Source organism: Nuphar pumila, chromosome 3, assembly GCF_984573655.1.
Source record: "Nuphar pumila chromosome 3, dmNupPumi1.hap1.1, whole genome shotgun sequence".
NCBI classification, from domain to species: Eukaryota; Viridiplantae; Streptophyta; class Magnoliopsida; order Nymphaeales; family Nymphaeaceae; genus Nuphar; species Nuphar pumila.
The window spans coordinates 33,251,064-33,263,261 of NC_143251.1; positions in this window are offsets into that span (position 1 = coordinate 33,251,064).

Below are 12,198 nucleotides of genomic sequence, written 5' to 3' on the forward strand. Positions count from 1 at the left end.
GGTTCTCATCAAGCGTACATGCTCACCAACCTATCAATAACCGATCCATGATCACATTCACGATTAAACAACCAGCAAAATGATATGCTAAGATAAGACTTCATATATTCACCGAAAATCAAGTATCTCACAGGTTACAAACTATATAAATCATGCTAACACGTGCCATCAAATATTCAAACTCAACTTTAAGTATATAATAACAGATAGAGCTATCAACGTAAATTCGTTAACTTTGAATTAACTTATGTATGTAACCTGTGCCAAAACCTAGAGTTAACCATCCAAGTACCCGCATCGGGTATTCAATCAATATTGCCCACCACGCAAAATTTCCCAAGTGACTGCCTCACAGAAAGACACATATCTATATGTCACTAAGTGCATTGTCATTCATTTGAACTCAATGTGACAATCTTAAGCATATACAGGCTTCTGTACACATTCCTCAACGACGGATTTCATATGAAGTAAAGAGTTCTCAAAACAGGCACCATTTTGCTAACATAGTTTAAATCATGTATGCCATACTTCCCCAACTTTACTAAAATGCACATACCGTCAAAATAACATGGCTAGGTACCCTATGCCGAAAAAAAAAACTACATGAATCTTCAATGCAGCTCGGATATCACACAGCACGCTCTGTTTCACATAAAATAACAGGCATTCAAACCTTTTAAGAAATATGCATTCTAATAGACATTTGACTATCCGGAAATATGTAGTTTAATATGTCTTTAAACTTCAGAAAAAAATGCAGCTTAATATACATTTGAACGTTAGCCCAATATGTATTTAGCATTAGAATTATGCAGCTAGAATGCATTCTCATTCAAGAAATCTTCCTATACAGAGGTGCGCAAATCCACAGTATTCATCATACTATAATCTAGAAATAAAATTTCAGGAAAATATACAATACATAGTTCCGACATGCAATTTCATTTACACTGTATTCTTATAACAAGCAGGACTTAAAACATTCAGACATTACAAGAAGCTACACTTGTAACTATACATTACAGATTTCTTACTTATTTTTTTATTTTCTAAAAACCAAAAACGATTTTACTTGATAACCCAACAAGAGGCCATCATCGTATCAGTCAATCGATGTATATATATGCACCTATCATTAGCTGCACTGTTTCACATTAGCTTCATGGATTTTTAGGAAAAATATAAAATCAGGAATGGACTAACAGTTAATATTTGCACCCGAGTTACGATACATTAAAAAAAAATCAACTCTAGGAGCCGAGTAGCATGGTGACACTTTGCAGTAATGACTTACCTGATTCTAGGTTTGGGATTTTTACCCCAACTGAGATCCCCAAACAGAGATCGACATACATCGTACCTCCCCTTTTATCAGAACACTGAAAATCCCAAATCTAAAACCCTTAACCGAAAAATATTAAGCCCCCAACAAATCATCTAGGGTTCCGAAATCCCCAACTCTAAGGGTGAGGGATTTCCGACAGCATGAACCCCTCCTCTCCAGTCACTACCCGAAATCGAACTCAGGTTCGATCCCTCACCCAAAATCCAAAAAGCACCGTACCTGTTTCTGATGGGTTTCCCGACGATCGAAGGCTGAAGGCGCGTAGGCACGGTCGGCTGGTGTCGCTCCACGCTGCTGCCGTGAAGAAGGGAGCTCGCTGGAGGTCGGCGATGGTGGATATGGGCTGCCGCAGCTCGCCGGCGACCTCCTCCCCTCCGATGCACACCCAACTCGAGAGAAAGAGAGATAGAGGGAGAAAGAGATCGAGTGAAAGAAAGAGAGAGGGACTGAGTGGAGAGAGAGACGAGGGAGGGAAAATCCTTAACCCTACTCCTTCTCTTATCCCCCCCCCCCTCCAGTCCGAGATGGGGGGAGGTCGGTTACGCCCTGCGTAACCCCCCCTTCCCCCCTTTCCTTTTCTGTTACGGCATTTCGGGCAACCCTTATCGGGTTGCCCTTTTCTCTTAAAAGGGCTGTCATGGGGTGGGGCTCGGGTCCGAACCCGGGACCTGTAACCCGGCCCCAAAACAATATGGATCCACAAGTTGGATCCAAATGGATCCAACTGTGGATCCTCGGATTAATTTTAAAAACTTAAAAATTTTATTTATTTATTGTTATTATTATTATTAAATCGGGATTTAAATTAATTAATCCTAATTACCCCCTTTATGGGTCCTAGATCCGAAATATGGATCTAGGCCCAATTTGAATTATTTTATAATAAAAATTTCGGGTTTTACAAGTTCATGTTAAACAAAAAGTTCTAGATAAAGGATTTAGGGAAGCTGAAATAATTTTTGGGAGAAAAAAAAAGGACAAACTTGTGTTAACTAAGCATACGTACATAGTTGATTTCCTTGCTAAAACTGACATGAAGGATTGTAAACTTGTATCCATGCCTAGTCCAATACACCAAAGACAGTGCAAAACATGGTGAGACATACAGTAAACCTACCTACTGAATACATAAGCATAGTGGCTATGCTTTAATTGTAAAGCCCTGAAAAAAATCGTGTCAGACACGTGCCCTGCACGTGTCGGACACGTGTCAAGGTTTGGTCCGCTGTGTCGGGCCCGGATCCGGGTCCGAACCGGACCCGAGCATAACCCGACCCTGGTTTCTCGAACAATCGAGCGACTGCATCTTTAAAAAGATGCAGGTTCAGTCGGGCGAGGGGTAAAACCCCCTCGCCACTCTCTCTCCTCTTTACCTCTCCTGTCTCCGTCCCTCTCTGCGGCCACCGACGTCGGTGACTCGCCGCCGGCCACCGCCTTCGTCCTGGGTGCTGCAGCCGCCGACGATCGTGCCTCCGACCACCACCTCTCTGCCTCCCGTCTCCGACAGTCTGTTGGCAGACGCCAGCGATCGGAGCCACGGTGACTTTCATGCATCGACGACCTCCCCGTCGCCAGCAATCGCAGTCGTCGGCCATCTCCCCCTCCGAGCACCCCTCGCTGTCTCCTCTCTTCTCTTACGTCAGTTGCCTCAGCAGACAACCCGACGACCCTTGCCGCCTGAGTTCCTCGTAGCTGCCGACCTTCGCCTGTCGGCGACCGTCACCACCACCTTCTCCCCCTCCGAGCTGGCATCGATGACTCGCCGCCAGCCATCGCCTTCGTCTCGGGTGCTGCAGTCACCGACCTTCAAGCTCCGACGACCAGAGATCCCCCCCCTCTTCGTCCCCTATGTCGCAGGACACCGGCAATCGACGCCGATGGCGGCCTCTGATCTTCGACGACTCTTTTGTCTCCGGCCCTTCCTTGCAGGCGTCGGCGATCGAAGCCGACAGTGGCCCTCGAGTTTCAGCAACCTCCGACTGTCGGCGATCGTTGCCTTCTTCTCCCTCTTTTTGCGGTGAGCGGCGACCGCCTGACAACATCAGCCGCCGGCGATAGCATCACTTTTGTTCTCCTCCCTGCCTCTGCACCCTCTAGCGATGTGCGACCCTGTCACCCTCTTGCTTTGTTGCCGTCTTCTGAGGTAAACCCTCCCCTTTTCTTTGCTTCTTTTCTTCTCTGTGAGGGGTCGATCGACAGGGGGGCTGAGCCCCCTGTCATCGCCTCTCGTCGGCAGGAGATTACCCCCCCCCCCCCTGCCTTCCTCTCCGGAGTCGATCGACAGGGGGGCTGAGCCCCCTGTCGTCGCCTCTTGTCGGCAGGGGGTTAACCCCCTGCCTTCCTTTTGTTGTCGGTCGACAGGGGGGTTGAGCCCCCTGTCGTCGCCTCTCATCGGCAGGGGGTTCCACCCCTTGTCACTTTTTGTTGTTTTTCGATAGGGGGTTCTGCCCCCTGCCTACTGTGGTCCTTCGACAGGGGGCTCTACCCCCCTATCCCCATCCTGTTTTCGGCAGGGGGCTATGCCCCCTGCCTTGTGTTTCTCGGCAGGTTGCGAGGCCCCTCTGCTCCCTTGTTGTTTCCCGGCAGGGGGAGAGGCTCCCCCTGCCCTCTGTAGTTCTTCGGCAGGGGCTGAAGTCCCCTGCTCCCCTGTTGCTCCTCGGCAGGTTCTGTCCCCCTGCCTCCTGCGTTTTGCCGGCAGGGGGCGAGGCCCCCCTGCCTCCTTTAGTTTCCAGCGAGGGGGGTGAAGCCCCCCTATCTTCTTTATGCTTTCGAGTAGGGGGCTTGCCCCCTACACTGTGCTTGTTCTCCGGCAAGGGGCTTTGTCCCCTTGCCTTGTTCTTGCTGTCGGCAAGGGCAGAGAGCCCCTGCCTGTCTCGTGTTCTGACGGGGGGTGTTCCCCCCTGTCTTGTTGTGGTAGGTGTGGCAGGGAGCCTCTGTTCCCTCCCCTGCCTTTCTCTGTTCTGGCAGACAAGGAGCTCCTGCTCCCTGCCTTTGCTGCGGTTGCCAAGCAGGGCTGAGGCCCCTGCCTCTGGCACCCTTGTTTGCAGGAGCTGAGCTCCCTGCCTGCTCTCGTGTTTGGGGTCCGGTACTGATGCAGATCTCACCGGACCCGCTTTTCGTTTATATTACGGCATATACTAACTGTAAAATCCACGTAAAAAAAATACTGGACCCGGGTCGGGTCGGGACCCGACCCAGGCCCGCCCTCGTTAGGTTTTAAAACCCGACACAGAGGGGGGGATTTGTTTAAAAACAAATCCTCTCCCCTGTGCGCCGCACCTCACCCGCGCCACTCCACCCCTCGGCAGAATAAGGAAACCCCTTGAGGGTTTCCTCGTTTATCGCCCCTCCCCGAACTCTTTAACAGCGTTACAGGAGGGGAGGATCGATACACCGCCCTCCCCCTCCTCGTTCCCTTCGGGCGACAGCCTCGCCGGCAGCCCCGACCGACGCCTCCTCCTACTGGTCCGATCGCCGCCGCCGCTGCGACCACCGCCGGCGATCCGCCCCTTCCAGGTACGCTGTCTCCACCCTCTCCTCCTCCCTCTTCTCCTCTCTCTCTCTATCACCTCGCCGGGAGGCCGACAGGCGGCGCACGGCCCCTGCCGCGCCCTCCCGCCTCGCCTGTGCCCATCGGAGGCCCGACAGTTGGCCTACGGAGCCCCTGTCGCCTCCCCCTCTCTCTTGAGGTTGCAGGTGAGCCTGCAGGGGGCCAATCACCCCTGCGGCACCCCTGTCATCCGTTGTCCTGTCAGACAGGGGCCGATACCCCTGCCACTCTTTTGATTCCGCCGGCAGGGCAGGTATTACCAGTGGCCTTCTGACCTTTTTGACAACTACGTCATAATAACTCTCACCCTTGCAGATTTACACAACAGGTCTCGTTCGTGCTCCGCGGCCCGACCCTCGTTGCATCCACACCCGTAGACATACGCAGCTGCACGACATCCGGAGGTAGGGTAAAGTCGCACAAAGGGCAATTGATGAACGTATCTACGTTGAAATGATTAAGATGCCATGCTAGATATGCTTAGAGTTACATTGCTTCTGCATTGCGTATTATCATGTTTGTATGCTCATGGGTCGAGGTACAATTTCATTCTTCGATCATTATTTTGCATAGTTGCTTATGAGTTTGAGGTGTGGTTTCGTACTTCGTGCAATACCTATGCTCTCGTTTGCTTGCATATATTTTTGCATGCACGTTTCCTTTGAGTAAGGTACGACTTCGTGTCTCATGTATTACTTATGACCTTATGTGTTTCCCTATCTAAGTGGTCAAGGTATGGTTTTGGTACCTCGTGTGTTACTTATGTGCTTTTCGCTCGATGTGCGGCATTGCAAGTCGAGAGTTGCTTGTTGTCATGTTATAATCTGCATATGCTCACACTAATGGTAAATACGTACCTACATAAATGTAGTCATGTGCCTAACCTGATTTCAGTTGTTTTCAAAACACTAGAAGTTGCGCTTGTGCGCTATAGTTCTTTTAAAGATAATTTCCTTCTGCAAACCCAGTGCTCTTCAAAATGCACCACTTTTGCAAAGTTAAGTTTTAAGTCCTGTCGGATTGCAAAGTCACGTTTGGGCCCTCCCAGGTCCACACACTTGGGAGAAATATTTTATAACCCCGATCAGGGGCATGAGCATATGAATGAGTGGGGTACTGTTGAAGGACCCATTCTTTATTTATCAATTTAGTGTCACATGTCGATACTAAGATAAATTTTGGATGCAAGATTGATAGTGATGTGCCTTGTGTGAATGACTTAATGTGGCATTATGGCTTTTAAGGATGAATCGTGCCAAATGAGCACTCCTATATTCTTTGGATTGTTATGAAGTTATGTGTTGGGTATTCCTTTTGAGAAACCCACAGACCTCCCTGGTTCAGTATAGCGTATTTTTAGAAATGCACATGTTAAGTACTTTGTTGATCGGACGAGAGATCCGAGATGACCTTGCATCATGAAATATGAAAAATGTTGTTGAAATGAATTCAAGACTTATCGTGTCAAATTGTGTTGTGTTACTTCTTATGCAGATAATATATGTTGGGGTTTCTTTGGTGAAACCATATCCTTTCATCGTAGTCGTACTTTTGACAAGTACGACCGTACTTTTTGACAAGTACGACCGTACTTTTTGACAAGTACGTCTTCTTACGTTGCAATGATTGGATGAGTAGGTTGTGGCAAACCTCGATGAGTGCAAATAACAAAATGTTATGATCACCTAAATAAGTGATGTTTTCGCCTTCACCGGCAAGATACTCGAGTTAGTCGAAAGACCAGAGTATGTAGAATGGGTCTTCAGTTAACTACCCCTGATGTACTCATTCGAATCGCTGACTCCTGTCAGGAGAGAGGACAGGAAGGTACAAAACTTCGATGGACAGGCCATTAATGGCAGTTACGAGCAAAAGACTCGGCTTCCCCAGTCATCGGAGTTAGGGGAATGGGACTACCATAATTATCGTAGGTGGTAGCTCTTCATGTTTGGGATGCATCCATTGTTTATGTTGCTTTGGGGATTTCTCTCTTGGTCACCGACCGTCCCCTTAAGTGCGAACTCAGTCAGCTATCCGGGTTATCTTAAAATACATAGCATAATAAACCCTCGGATCAGTCTAAGCTGTTTCTATAGTCGTGTCTTGTGCGTACCCGCTTGGCCAGTTAATATCGAAACATAATTTAAATCTGATTACACAATTTGTTGAGTTATACGCGTATGAAAGTTATGGTGTACCACCGGTTCAATACTTATGGAATTGTGTGTGTGGTTGATGAAATATTGTATTTTGCTAGTTAAATTTCTTATGCAGTTCTTTGCTTGTAGTTGTTAGCCTACTTGTGCCAGTAAAATGCTTTTAATAATTTTAGCATTGTGCTCATGATAGTTTGCTCTACGACTCTGCTGAAAGCAAATTGCTATTTAATTGCCTGTCTACTTGACATATTAAATTATTTTGCTTAATTATGTTCAATATTGTCCTGTCTGTGCACCTACCAGTTTTTAGTGAAACTGACCCATTTTATGGGCAGGTTTTGGATAGGTAATACAGTCTGCGATGGCACGATGGCGTGATGAGGTCAAGATAGAGCTCTTTCCCTAACGTTTCGCTCCTGAGGACATGTTGGTAAATTTGGTATAAAGTGTGTTCCAAAATTTCTCTTTTATTAAACCGTGAGTTAATAAAACTGTTTTAGTAAGCTTCTTCTTGGTTTCAACAAACTAATTCTCAATTATTGAAACTCTGTTTCTAAACCATTTGATTTCAATGGTTGTGCGGGATTTGACAAAAGGAAAGTTTACGATGTAATGCGCTCAAGGTCCATTGACTTGTGGTTTTAAAAATATCATTTTCCGCTGAAGTATTATTTAAACTCTGATTATTGTATGATTTCAAAGCTTTCTAAACTTTTCTAAAAAGTTACAAGTCCTGGATTTTTGGGGCGTTACACTTTTTGTATGTGTTGCTCGTCATTGCTTTGTTACTGCACTTCGTGCATGTATTCTTATCTCTGTCGTATACTCCTTTACTTGCTTACGCTTATCGTTTAATCGAGGTGCAACCCTAGGCCTCGTAAGTCGTCATTTACACTTGCTTAGTCAGTATAGGATCTCATCTCTCGTGAGTTGCTTACGTAGTTGCCTGCTTGTGTGTTTCGATGATCGAGGTATGATTTCACACCTCGTGTGTAGCTCTAGCGTTTTACCCTCGCGGTGCAGCTTCGCCCATCGAGTCTTGCCCCTCGATTTACCATTGTATTAGTATGTGCACTGGTTTGCCCTTTGTCAGCTTGCACCCCCTGAGTGCAGCTTCGAGTGTGTAGTGTATATCGTTTTACTTGTCTTAAGAGTCACGACACACACTTATGCACTTCGGTTCTTCAAAGATGATGGTCTTAGGTGCAAACCTATTTTCAAAGATGTATAGCTTTGTAAAGCAGAGATAGCGGTTGGATCTCTCAACCCGATGTATTTGGAAAAGGTGTGTTATAACCTCAGTTCGCCTATTCGATACAACTCGGATAACCCTGTTTAGGAGCCTGTGCACGAGTAGGGCAGAAATCCTATTGAGGTACTTGCGCCATCGCTAGATGGGCGTTACATCACTTCTGATGCGAGACCTAGTTTCTAGGCTTTCTGGTCCAACCAAGATAGTAGCATCTTCCTTCCTTCGTGAATGTATTGGATTTCTTATGAGTAATTTGTGCTCCTCTTGTAGTTGTACTCTTAGTCACATACGATATGTTTGGGATACGAAGAGCAGAACGAGAGGTCTTTAGTAACCTCTAAACGTATATTGACACATTAAGCTAAATCCTGTTATGTTAATATTCGCCTAATAGGCAGAATGCTTGTGATTGTCTAAAGGACATGAGCACGATATGTTGGAACTGGAATAAGTTCGCTGTGGACTTCTGTAAAGCAGAAGTGTTGAGAGATTTCATGCGAGAGATCCTTACTCCTCTCATCGTGGTTGTACTTTTGAACAGGTACGTTGCGTACTGCGGCGAGTAGGATGAGAGGTGTGTGGTTGCCTCGAACGCGCAATGGCACGTATAATTCACATAAATGATAATCATGCGCCTTCACAGGCAAGATGCTCAAGTGGGTCGAAAGACCACAGCATGTAGAATGGGACGGCGGTTAAGAAAACCCTCCGTCGTGCTCATTCGGGACGGTTCTTCAAGAAAGATGATGGATGGTACAAAACTCCGATGGACAGTCATTAATGGCAATCACGGGCAAAGATCTGACTTCCCCAGTCATCGGAGGTTAGGGGAAATCCTTCAGGCCACTTCTGCAAAAGTTCGGATGAGCATCCATTGGGCCTTCGTTTGCCTTTGGGGATTTACTCTCTTGGTCACTGGCCGTCCCCTTAGGAGTGGACTCAGTCAGTCATTCGGGGTATAATAAAATACATAGCATAATAGACCCCTGAATCGATTCTGACTGTTTCTACGTTTTGCCTTTTGCGTACCCACAACGACGGACTTATAATGAGACAAGATATAACGTATACACATGATCATGAGATATGTGTGTTGTGACGTGAATTGATTGCTTGCTTGTTAGCTCGGTAGTTTGGTACGCTACTCGTTGAGCTATGCACGCCTGTCGAGGCGTTACTCTAGTTGGTTAAACTGCTTACGCAGTCTTTGGTAATAACTAGCTTCTCATACTAGTTAAATGTTTATTCGTTGGCTTACGTCTCTTATGATTGATGTGATTGCATATAGCTCGTAATCTACGAACTTATGGCAACTAGGACTGATGTAGCAGCTTGTCTTATAAACTGCTTACATATTGTGATATAACCGCTACCATATGATTGCTTATCATGTATAGCTTATGAATTGTTTGTGATGCAATTGTTTGTGCCTTACGATTAATGTAGTTATTTGTCGATAAACTGAGTCATCCAATGGTACTTGTATATGTATTACGAGTGTTGTTATGAATGCTTGTCTTATACAAATTGCCTTGCTTGACTGTGGGATAGAGTTAGTTACTCTTCACCTTTAGAATATGTGGGATCACTATTGTTGCTTGTTTAGCATTGTGGTCCTCACTGCTCTTGTATGTAATTGTTTGCTTTAGTAGAGCTTTGTTTACTCCACGGCACTTTTTGTTAGATCTGCTAGTCTTGTTTTTCCTTCTTGATCTAGCGATTATCTTGCTTATTGCAGCCCTTGTTCTTTCTTGTCTTTTACACCCCTACTAGTCTGTTGTAAGACTAACCCATTTCATGGGCAAGTGGTGAACAGGTTATACAGCTTGCGATGGCACGATGACGTGATGTGTTCAAGGCAAGGCCCTTTCCTAACGTTGCGCTCCTAGGGATACTTTTGATAGATGTGGTATAAAGTTTCTTTGAAAACATCTCTTCTGATTAAAACTCTGGATTACTAAAACTGTGTTACCAAAACGTTGTTCTTTTCATTTCAATAAAATGTATATTTGAATTGCAAATCGGTTTATAAGGGGAAGATTGCATTTGCGTTGTAATGCGCCCAAAGTCTAGGGATTTGCTTTTTTAAACCTGAGCTTCCGCTGAACTTTTGTTTCAAAGTCTGATAAATGATTGATTTCAAAGCTTTCAACCTTTCTCATAAAAGGTTTCAAGTCCATGATTTTGGGGTGTTACATTAATACTTCACATTCATCAGACTGGATATAGCGTATGCAGTTAATCAAGTAACTCGGTATATTGCATGAGCCAAGAGTTAGTCACATGGTAGCAGTTAAAAGAATTTTAAGATACCTAAAAGGAAGTTTAGTTTATATAAAGAGATTATAAAGAGAAGATACTTTAATCTTAATGACATTTTCAGATGTTGATTAGGCAGCCAATCCAAATCAAAGATCTGTTTCTGATTATTGTTTTCATTGGTATAAATTTGATTTCTTGGAGTAGTTGAAAAGCATTTGCACGTTCAAACACAAGGTTGAATGTGAGGATACCAGAATCCATTCTGTTTTGTGATAATCAAATCACTATCGATATTTCATTGAATATGAGGCAACATGAGAGAACTAAATACAATGGAATTAATCAACATTTCATTAGGAAAAAGATTGAAGAGCAAGAATCTTGAAGCGAGATTTATTGGTACAGAAAATTAGATAGCATGTCTATTTACTAAAAGGCTAAAGATGCAAAGATTTTGGTACCTGAAGAACAAGTTTTCCATGTTAAAACCCATGTACAGCTTAAAAAAAACTTTTGAGACAAGTTGTATAGTGTGGATCCATGCAATCCAAAACCGTGTGGAGGAAAAATTAAACATGTGTTGTATTTGACATTTTTATATTACCATCATTATTAGTCTTGTGTATCTATTGAAATCAGAGGTATCTTAGTCTTTTCCAACTTTTGTTTGTAAGTGCCATTGAATATAGGAGACAATACCACATGTTCCCATATTGGGAATCGTGCAGCAAGAGCAACTCTTGTTCAACATGTTCTCCTCCTGTTCTCGTGTGACTGCTTTGAAAACTGTTGGATAACAAAAAATCTTTTAAATACACCTTATTCAAGTCAATCGGGTTGTTGAATCATCGCAAGTTCATCACACAACTTTAATTTTTTCCAATGTACTCAGAAATGGAGTTAACTTCTCTCTTACGATTTAACAATTCATCTCTTAACTGCATGACATTGGCTTGCAAGACTGGAGTATATGAGTTGTGCAATTTCTTCCACACAAATCCAGGGCAGTTGAAGAATCAATAACTTCGGCTAAAATGTCACCTAACAGTGTTGAATTTTATCAAACCAATTAAACCTTGGTGTTTGGCTATCCAATCATCATTCGATGGGTTCTTAATCATGGTGGATTTGGATATAGCATCCTTAGATGTGTCTTCTTCATCTGTTCATTATTTAAAATATATTGGGTAATTTCTCTCATTAAATCCAAAAGACATCTTTTAGTAAGTCACTTTTTGAATGAGTTGTTTAGTTTCACTTAATCTCACAGTCTCTCTTATCTCCTTTTCTTTTTCTTCTTATTCCTCCTATTTTGTTCTTTTCTTTTCCAGCCCTCAATTTTTTTAGCAAGATGTAAACCCAAATACATCCAAGATTGATTGTTCCTCCCCTATAGCTGAACATTGTTAATTATGCAACTTGGTGTTGCTTTCATGAAAAGGTGTGCATATCTGGTTCACTTTAAAATGACAATTTTTCTCATCAAAAGTATATTTAGAGGCAGAGAACTGGTTTTTCCATATTACCAACCATTGTGATATCAACTAAAACTAATGCGAATTTCATGGTTAACTCTAACAAGCATGAAACATTTCATGATCATTTATGTAGAACAGACAGAGAAAGA